Source organism: Acanthaster planci, linkage group LG02 (assembly GCF_054643075.1).
Source record: "Acanthaster planci isolate LZ-2023a linkage group LG02, COTS_SCS, whole genome shotgun sequence".
Taxonomy (NCBI): Eukaryota; Metazoa; Echinodermata; class Asteroidea; order Valvatida; family Acanthasteridae; genus Acanthaster; species Acanthaster planci.
In genome coordinates this window covers 24,887,571-24,898,570 of record NC_141778.1, presented here as the reverse complement: position 1 = coordinate 24,898,570, position 11,000 = coordinate 24,887,571, and the positions used below count along the sequence as shown (strand labels likewise).

The 11,000-nt window shown below is 38.8% G+C and overlaps 1 long non-coding RNA gene across 2 annotated transcripts in view; it reads left to right on the top strand.

The window, feature by feature from the left end:
* Nucleotides 1–11,000, top strand: part of LOC147800057 (uncharacterized) — an 83,547-nt gene that overhangs the window by 48,166 nt on the left and 24,381 nt on the right. Inside the window, exon 1 of one of the 2 annotated variants that reach the window (XR_015424231.1) lies at nucleotides 517–1,282. The exons of the other annotated variant lie outside the window; for it this stretch is intronic. This is a non-coding gene — a long non-coding RNA (uncharacterized LOC147800057). Of the gene's footprint in view, nucleotides 1–516; nucleotides 1,283–11,000 lie in introns of those variants that run through there. 2 annotated transcript variants of the gene reach the window in all.

Below are 11,000 nucleotides of genomic sequence, written 5' to 3'. Positions count from 1 at the left end.
ACCTAATGGTTGGAATTCTGCAAGGAAGCTCATTTGTAATTTGTGATCCCTCGGTTTCTTTACAATAAGACATGCTATAATCAGGAGGGATCATAGAAATATTTCTATAAATCCCGAATTCTGGACTGGTAGTTTCTAGGATCCTTCTTGTACAAAAAGCCCCAAAATTGCGGGCCCATTTTGGATAGAGGCGGGCGGCTACCTTCAGAGTTGAGTGCATAGTCTTACTACTATTTTAGGAATATCTCTGGGGAAAGGCGAATAAAAACTTTTTTCGCGGCTAACCCCCATCACATTCAAACGAAAAGTGATCATTTGGCCACAATCTTGAATTTCCAGAGAAAAAATAGGAATAGAAATCATTTATATATTAATCAGCTTAAAACAGCTTAAAAAGTTGAGCTCACACCCTGACTTGACTTGATTACCGGTAATTCAATGCTCCGTGCACCTCAACCATTATTCTTTCCAAATTTATCCATTCCAGGTGCGGAATTCAGTTTTTCTTCAAAATCTGACGATGGGATGGAGCACAAAAACCTCAACCGGTTTTTGAAAAACTCCATTTTGAAAGTAGATGCAACGAAATTCGCTACGCTCGTCATTTACCCTCCTGAAAATACGCATACGCGGGACGCGTTTTGGACGCAATGTCCTATCCAGTCTATATACTGGAGATCAATGCATGTATTAAACCCTATGTGCAGTGCACGTGTACAGTGGGCATGGTTAAAACTGAAGTGACGTCACACTTACGAACTGGATTAGGATAAGGCGGACGTTTTAGAGACAATCCAATCTCATTGGAACATGCCTCCCCCTCGCCCCCTGTCAATGTTGCTTCTCACTGGGTAAGTTGGGCCGAATCTTGGTCCAATAAATGAACACAACATTGAATGGGGAGAGGGGAATCTTTGCAACGCGCTTCCCACAAGGTGTTCCAACTATTTTGTCCAGGATTGTAGGTAGGACGATTGGGGAAAAGTGATCGCGTTTACTACTTAGTGTTGGCCGGCTACACCATGGGACTATATTCCCCGATTTTGGTAACAAGGAAGCAGCATGGAAAAACAATCTCGTTCATGCCCCTCATCACATGTGTCCCGCCTTCTTAATAACAGCCCAGATTGGCTACTGGTACCCGATTGTGGTGCGGGGATGGGACACGATTATCCCAATCGGATTTAAAGTTTGAATACGTACACGTGGTGCAACAAAAGACCATCCAACAGCTGGAGGAGAAAAGAAATATGGCAGAACTCGATGGAAACGCGAAGCTCAGGTTGGTGACAATTTTCCGTGTTTCTGGAAGGTTTATACCATATGTTCCCTCTTGGGGCGTGTCAACTGATTTATAAATAAAACTTTTAATTGAATAATTCAGCGATCATGTAGGCCTAGTTTTCGTTTACTGTTTTGTTTCCTTGGTGGAACCACTAAACTTGTGTATGCATAATCTATAGTGTATGCGTGTATTCCCGACACTGCGTGTTGAGATTTTGTATTCCTCTGGACTTGTGAAGGGAATTGTTGTAGCGTTATACTTTTGGGACTTCAGTTGCTTGTCATTTAATCTTTTAAAAAGGTCACCCCCCAAAAAAAAAGTCAACCCATGGGACTGTAAATTTGGGGACTCTGTTCCTATTATATAAACAGAAAGAATCCAGACCTAGGCCTATACATTTTAACTTTTGGATTCCCCTATTCCATAGGTAGATGACTGTGACATCACGCTCAATAACTACACGTGTCCAAACACATCTGGGGCGATTTAATTGTGCAGTATACCAATCAACATGTATGGTTGATGTTCAGTGAAATGAGGGCAGAGTTTTGAGGGAAATGAGGAAACATTGGGGGTGTTTTCACATATGTTTTATACTGAACGGACTAAAACACAGCAGACTGATTCAAGATGAGTAGATTTGAAAGAGGGTTTGGGTTTTACAGGCAAGAGCTTACAGGGGTAATTTTTTCCAACGTACATAAAGACTATTTTAAAACAACTCGACTTGGATGCGGACTTATTAGCTTTGGGTCAACTTTCTCTGCATGGCTCTGTATAGTAACAATGTATTGTACATTGACTTTGACAATGATGAAGTCTGCCAAAAATATACATCATTTTGAGGACTTATGAAAGTAGGCTAGTGCTACTCGCTCGTATGCTGCAGACCTTATTGTGGGTCAAATTGAATTTTTGCCTACAGTACGTTATTTATAGTCCTACATGTATATTATTTAAACAATCTTGAATAAGGGTAAGGCTTCAGTATCCAGCAAAAAGTGTTCATTTGGGTCCCTCAAACTGTAAAAATACATCCAAACAAAGAGAAATAAAAATTATGCAGGCTCTGGTACAACATAAGTGTGGAATTTTAAAATGCCTCCTTTTGAGTATAATGAAATTTGTATGTCTCTGAAATCTCTTAAAGGCCATTTCTGGTGGATGAAAATATTGTATTTTTATTTTTTGGTGGCTTATTTGAAAGCATTCAAAATTGTTAGTAGTATGGTACATGTATTTTAAGGTCTTGGCCATGAGGATTGAGTCATAGATGAGTGTAATTGGATGGTTTACAATGTTCAAGATGCAGAGCCTTTTTGTTGTAGAGTGTACATTTTACATGTAGCATCCCTGTAGGTACATTAATTAGTTGTGACCAACTGACAGTTTTTCTATTAATTCCTCAAACTTTAACAATACCTGTACATGTACATGTATGTGCCAAAATAGAATTTCATTTGTCTTTGCCCTCCTTTCTTTTTCAACTTACTGACTCCCAAAAGTTCTTAAAGCAGTTTTTGTCATTGATATGAAATAATTTCAAACACACTCAATTACATGTAAAATGAACAGTAGGCTACTCAAGTCCCTGTAGCATTTACCACTTCATTTCTTCTTGTCATTTCTATGTGATCTTCTCTTTCTTCCTATATACAACTCAAATGATCTCCAATATCTTCCTGATGATTATATCATTCTTGAAGATAGAGGGGTGTCATTTTACAGTGTGGTAAACGTTTGTATTGGCATTGTATTTGAATCTTATCTGGACGAGAAATTCTTAAAGCAACTGGGAAAAACCATAGATATGACCCATTCTAGGGACAAATGGCAAAACTCAAAAATCTAAATGGTTTTCTGATGTGATTTTGTTTTCCCCCATTCAGTCCTCAGCTTATAACAAATTGTTTTGCTCCTTTAATCTCGTATTCAAGCAAAGTAGGTTTTTACCACACACAGAAATGGTCTAATCCCCTTCCCATTCTACTCTGGAAATCCCTGGGGTATGTTTGTCATATACATAGGCTTGATTATCTAGGGCATTGTCTTCAGGAAATTGGTAAGCTTTTTCTCTCCTAGGATTGAGTTTCTTGCTTTTTTTGGATGATTTCTTGAAAATTCTTGCATAACATTGACGGGTGATGAATGCATAGCCAACTTATATGTACATACTGGTAATTCAAACTGGGAAGGATTTAAGAACTTTACTGACAAGTCATAACAAAATTGCAACATCTGAAAGCATTCCACATTCGTAAATGAAAAACCCAATCTGAAGGGCTGTAGATGTTAACCAATATCATTTGCTTTTCTGAGTCTATTTCATGCAGCCTTGGAGTCTATCGCCAGTCAGTGCTTATCCTTGATACCCATCAAGTCCATGTCCAAGTCCATGCAATCCAAGTCCGTGTCTGAGTCCTTACTGTCTGAGTCCAAGTCCTTAATTGTGTCCGAGTCCAAATCCGAGTCCGAGTCCTTTTATGAATCTCTAACGGGGCCCAATTTTCTCATTGATACTGAAAGTAGTATTGTTAACAGGAGACAAGTCTTTACAACTGAAAAAGAAAACTAAAGCGGAATTTATTTGAATCTTTATTAACCTTGACTGGTGTAAGCCCTAACATATGAGGAAATATAATTTGAACATTTAAATTAGCATTTTAGGAATCAACTTTATTTAGTAATTGAGAACTGAGATACATTTGGTATCATTGGGCATCAACTTTCTGACCACCTTTGGAAATGGAATACAGTCTATGTGTACATATATTCAGCATTTTAACTGAGTAAATAAAAGATCTCATCCTCATATTTTTATTTTTGTATTGAACTTAGGGCTTCCAAATGCAGTGCATTTTTTAGTGCCTGGTATTAGCCTCAATGTTTCCTTCTTTCCAACATCTTTCAACATCTCCTTATGCAGCAGAGTCCTTTAGAATGGAATGCAACAGCTAATTCCTTGGTTACATGTATGTTGCTGTGGAAGAAGTTGAAAAGTTTACTTGGGAGTTCTTCCGTTCCACACACTTGTTATTCGTAGCAAAATTGTACATGTACATCATTTGCTTTCAAACTCTTGATGACAATTTGTTCTCGCCGATTCTTCCAGTCCTTTTTTCCCCCAAGATGTGCTGTGCCAGCTGATGTACATGTATGCATGTATTAGTAGCAAAGTCTGACGCATTTCCTCTCTTCTGTATGCATGTACCAGTAGCAAGTCTGACCCATTTCCACTCTTCTGTATGCATGTACCAGTAGCAAGTCTGACCCATTTCCACTCTTCTGTATGCATGTACCAGTAGCAAGTCTGACCCATTTCCACTCTTCTGTATGCATGTACCAGTAGCAAGTCTGACCCATTTCCACTCTTCTGTATGCATGTACCAGTAGCAAGTCTGATCCATTTCCACTCTTTTGTATGCATGTTCCAGTAGCAAGTCTGACCCATTTCCTCTCTTTTGTATGCATGTACCAGTAGCAAGTCTGACACATTCCTGTATATGTACCATCTGCGACTGCTTGTTAGCATTCCATACATCTCCATACATTTTCTTCCGTACATCTACACAAATTACTTAGACCCCACATAAAGACTGTGACCATTGCAGCAGCAAATGCTTGCAGAATCTCACAAGGTCACATTTCAATTACTGCGAAGCTATTAAGAACCAACTTGGTCTATTTGTTGACCAAAAGCTGTCAAAGATACATGTATATTGTACGTGGCATCTCATTAATCTTTCAATTGAGCAGTTCTCGTTGCTGACATTATTGGACTGAGAGCTTTGAGAAATGAGCAGTTCATCCTGCTCCAGTGGAAAGGAACTCGTAATCATTTCCCAGATATTCTTCATTACATTCATGACAACTACAGTACCTGTACAAATCAACAAATGGCCCAAGTAGGGCTCAGCATTTGGCACACTTTCCAATGTCGATTTCATGTTATATGAAAATGGTCAAGACGGTAGCTGAGCAGACGCATGCATGGAAAATATAACAGAGGTCATGACCGATTGATAAGTGAACAGATTTCACGTGATGAAAATGTAAGTTTTATACTACATTGGCTTTCCACATGGCACTTTTATGTGACATAAAATGACAATGTAATTCTTCTATGCCATGACAAAATCTGCCACCCAATGGCCCTAGAAAACTTCCATGTTGGGAAGGTAGAACTTACTACTGACGATCAACACTTGAATGGAGTATAAAATTTACAACACTCTCTGTAAGTTTTACACCCCCCCAAAAAATAGTAACAGACAGCAATTGACTGCGTGTTTTCTTGTCCAAACTTTCTTTGGTTCAGGTTACCAGAGTATCTTTCCTCGTTTCCTGCCCCATCTGGCAGTTTCATCATTTTGTTTCTTCCCTGCTGCCAACATCTCTGCCTTAATTCATTTCTCTCTCCTTAGTTGTCAGGTTTCTTTTTTTTCAGTGTTTTCTCTGCTGTTGCACACTCAAGCATTTACCAGTCACGGAACTCTACCTATTCTCTTTTGTAAACACTTCGTAATTTTGTGGATTGTTTTTTCAAGCCAATTTTGAGCACCTGGCTTGTTTTCAAGAGAAGGATGGTCTTGCAGATGGATCTTCTATTTTTCTTTCCCTCTTGGGCCCATCTTTGCGGTTTGGTCTCATAGAAACAAAATCATCTTCATTGTTTTGCTCTTTCTCTCTCATTTGAGACTCCTCACTAGCACAGTCATTTCTTTCAAGCTGCTTTTCTGCTTCCCCTATTTCTGTAATGCCTTCATGTTGGCTGACATGTCTTCCTTTCTCACTGATGTGTACCTCTTCTAGTTGGGATTCGTGTTTAGTACATGTACATTGTATGTACATCCACCTCAGTTTCATCGAATAGGTGGATCCCGACCTTCCGAACTGTACCTTGAAGGTTTGTAGGCAAAAATGCCACATTATACCAGTACTCGGACTCAAAGAAAGGAAACACAAACTGTTCTTTTGATTGAGCTGATGTCACAGCCATGAAATATATTTATTGTGTGTTAATAATACATCCATGTATGACAAACTTGTACATGTATGTGTAAACCCTATCTTCCCTCCAATGTGGAACATTTGGCCAGGAAGTGATAACACTCTCCATGCTAATGAATGCACTTGAGGCTCGTTTTATTCATAGATTACACAGTGTGTTTCAGGTTTCCCGTTGATGTTGCACATTCAGTTGGGAGTACAAACTTTTTTCTGATTTAAACCTTGAACACTCAAGTAACCAAAGAATCAAAGCTCAATTATGAAACAAGAAAAAATGGGTTTTTGGATGTTAACATCCGTCAAAATTGCTGGCAAGATACTGCCCGAGTCCTCAGTGGTGCTGTGATAGATGTCAAGTGGAAATAAATGGACTACTATCCAGGAAGGTCCTGAATGAACAAGGTTCAGGCAAAGAAAAGATTGGAACACTGTTGTCTGGATGAACACAACAGAACACTGCAAACTCATGTCTAAATAAGGCATATTTACAGAGTAATGTGGATGACAATGCACCAAGGGATATTGGAATGTGACACCAGCAATGGCATGATGGGGGAGGAGGTGGCCAAATTAATCCTGGTAATTTATGAAAAGGCTCTGAATGCCTTGAGAGGCTGTGACAGAGTGGCTACATGTATTTAGCCATGCCGCTAGTGAAGCAACTCAACAACCCAATGCGGTGGTAACACTAGCTCCTCATTGGCTAGAAGTTTCTTAGGCATTGTTTCAAAATTCTTATCAGTTGGCTATAAGACAGGGCCATGCCACCGATAAATAATGGACCAATAATTAACCACCCCATCAATTTTCCTTGTGGCTATTGTAGGATAGAATGAAAGGGGATGTGATTGCTTTGATGCCTGGGGACCTGTAGCTTTTTAGTATGTTTTATAAGCAGAACATTGTCAGATGCATGGCATTTGGTAGCCGTTTGGCACAGATCCACACCAAATGACATTAAAAATAATTAAATTTAAAAATATACAAGTGTGACAAAAATTGGGCCGACTACACTGTACATGTACATGACAGATACATGAACTCTTCTATTATTTTGATAGACACTACTATGTATGTATTTTTGCTTTCTTTTCTCTACTTTTTAATGGATCCTAACTCGATCCAAAAACCACAATCAAGGCATTTCCTGATTTTGTTGTACCTGAACCTTGAAATTATAGTCCAAAGGCCTCTATTAAAACCAAGCCGCCTCCCTTGATTGTTCAATTTGTGGCTCAGCTTGTGGGACTTATCTGAATGGACTATTACATGTACATACTAAGTACTGGTATTAAATTATGGAATGGTTCTTCTGCTTTGCCTGTGGTTATTCCTGGGGACAAAACAGATTTTTTTCATTTATGAACGTGTTTCTAGCTAATGTTTGAAACCGTTTGAAAAAAATATGAAACATGATTGACCAAAAAAATGGAAGACTGAATACGCTGGAGTTGTATATTGTATGCAAATTAATGGAAAACTTTAAGTTTACAGATAATTCTTGTGGCTTTTTGGAAGTATTTTACGACAGATATGCATTAATTTCCGAATTACAAAATTGTCCAATCCTACTTGTGTATCAGGCGGATATGCCTCATATCAACTCTAGTGTGTACAAATTGTCAACCTAAGGAACCACTCAAAACAGTGCACAAGCTGCACACGTATGGTACATATACGCACTGGATCAAGATGATTATCAGCACACACAGCTCACACAAACGCAAGTGGAAAGTCAGTAAAACATACCCAAAAGGGGGTGTCAGGTGTCCAAGGGTAAAAAACATGGGGGTGGACATGTATGCATACATGCATGTAATACAAAATATATTCAAAGTAAAATTCATCAGGTCACAATGAAGCTTTAGTTTATTCCAATACAGTGATTCATTCAATTCACATGTATGCTAATGAAGAACTCTAGAAAAGCCTAAAGCAAATAACACAAGCAAGTTCCTTGGTCAGTTGGTATGGAACCAAATAGATGTAGCAACACCTTATATGTATGTTCAGCCAAAAGTTTTACAATTACAGTTTTACAATTTTACCCAGAATTTGGCCTTTTCTTTGAAATTTTCAAGACTTTCGCCTTACAAGCATTCGTTTGTCATTGCCATCAAAATTCCAAAGTCATTCCATTGTTTTGTGACAGCTGGAAGAGTCCCCAGCCAAGGCATCATGTCACTCAAGGACATAGCATCTTTTTTGTGCACATGTCCTACAAAACGGCGATAGTTCATTACCCTCTTTTCATTGGCTGAAAAATTCCACTCAATCCCAAGTGAGTGAACAAACTCCTCTAACTTCTTTATGTTGGTTATGGATTTTCTTTGCTCATGTGGTTGACTGTTTTTTGTTGGTTATCTTCAGTTTTCAGTTCTTGGAGGAGTTTTCTTATCAGCTGATCAGATACCGGGTTTTCTGAGGTACATGTGGTGGGGAGATCTGGAGCTACGTCATTAACATCAATTGACTGAAAGATCAGTTTTTGTACACAACTGAAATTCTTTTTCCTTGGGCAAAGATCAGTTTATCTACACAACTGAAATTCTTTTTCCCTGGGCAAAGATCAGTTTATGTATACAACTGAAATTCTTTTTCCTTGGGCAAAGATCAGTTTATGTACGCAACTGAAATTCTTTTTCCTTGGGCAAAGATCGGTTTATGTACACAACTGAAATTCTTTTTCCTTGGGCCGGTGTACTCATCAGACTTGTCATTTATTTCGCTGACAGTCTCGGCTTCTTTTCCACTTTCCAACATTGACCATTCCCTTGTAGTGTCATGAAAAAGGTCAGAAGGATACTTACAAAAACACCACTGTACATGAAAGTGCTTGAACATGTCCCAAGGCCATCAACCTCATTTAAGAATTTTAAATCTGCACACATGAAAAACCATGTTCCGATCTTTTTTGTCGTTGATACAGACTTCTCCCAAAGTGCATACTTTATCAAGAAGACCAGATGCTTCTAATAGCGGCTTCACAGATTGGTACTTCTCAAGTTGTTTTGCAGTTATAAGGATTAAATCTTGACTGCTCACTTTGTCAAAGATCATTTTGAATGCAACATTGGTTATGGGAAGCCTTGAGCCAATTGAGGTTCCATCTCCTGATAACTTGATTCTAACTGCATCGCCATCTTTGAATTCTGTGCCATGCATTTGTGACAGGTTTTTAAGGCTGTCGCTAGTTTCTTCTCCAGACTTTGTGAAGTCGTAGTGTGAATACGTTGTAATGGAATTTTGCCAAATCTATAAGCTGTTCGCAAATCTCAAATAACAAAATGCTGTTATATGTTCCAAAAAGACTTGGAAAATTGCTCCTTTGGCCACGTGGGGGCCGTCCTGGGAAAGAAGGCTGAAGCCTTTTTCGAATACATCGAAGCCATAGTTTGGTAGTTTAATCTATTTTGTGAAGAATAAAGAAAACATGATTCACTGGAAATCTAATTTGATCTTGTATCCTTCAAAGGAGGAAACACCCGTTTGAGCATGCTCTTTTTTCAGTTTTCACTGCCATCGTTTTGTTGAGTCAAGCGTGATCCAAACACAGCCGCTTTTTGATCTGTAAAACATGGTCGGAAACTGTTGCACCTCCGACGGTAACTTTCTAGGGAATTTTGACTAAACAAACTTTGGGGAAAAAGCTTAAAAAAATGTTGCCATCGAAGTTACTCCTGGATGGGATGAAGAGGAGATTCATTGCTTGTATTAACATATACACGGGAGTACTGTATGCGGCATGTTTGTAGGGAGCTTATGTGTCAATGTGCAGAGTACAGGTACATGTGCAAACCCGAACCAAACCGAAGTTCAGCAAAATATTTCTGTACTCTGTCCTAACCGAACCTTGGCACCTACTTGCAGTACCACATACTTTGGTATGTCATATTTGAGATACAGCTTTCATGCATCCTTGAGATAAACAGTATCCTCTACACTTGGTGGAGCATGATCTGTAACATTACCCTCAAAATGGCAACTTGTCACATGACCATAGTGGACCTTGTACTCTAGGTGAAGTAGTTCAAGACCTTCACTATGCATCAAATTACAAATAAAACCTGCCATTTTTTGTTTTGGTTTTCTTTATTTTCTCTTTGTTTAACACTTCTTATGGGCTGGCATCTTCATCTTAGTAAATGATTTACAGTTTTTCTGACATGGCTTACCGGGGTACTTCTATCTTCAAGTTTTGTGACAGAGCTGTAGCATTTTTTTGCTTCCTCTTCAGTAAGTTTTCTTTTTTTACGCTCATTCTCAAGCTCCTGATGGGCTTTTCTTTTTGCCCCACCCAATTTCAAGTTGTAGTTTTACTCTTCCCAAGTTTCTAACAATTTTTTGTTCTGTCTACTGCCTTTTGTTGCTGCTTTCCACTTTGACCATATGTGCTTTATTTTGCTTAACAGCCTGGAAGATGTACTATATCAACACATTTCACATCGACAGTATTCAGTTCACATATTTTCTCAAGCACAGAAAGAGCACGCTCACCAGTGTAGAAAGCAAAGTCACTCTGCTGAACTACATGTAACTTGTGTAGAAGAAGTCAATTAATCTCTAAACCCCATTCCGCTGAGTCATCGGGGTCAGCAGGGAGACATTATGTACGTGATGGTGAAGAAGAGAGAGAAGAATAGCAAAGAGCATTACATACAGGATGAAATAAGATGCCATGATTGACCTCAGGGGTCAGAAATGA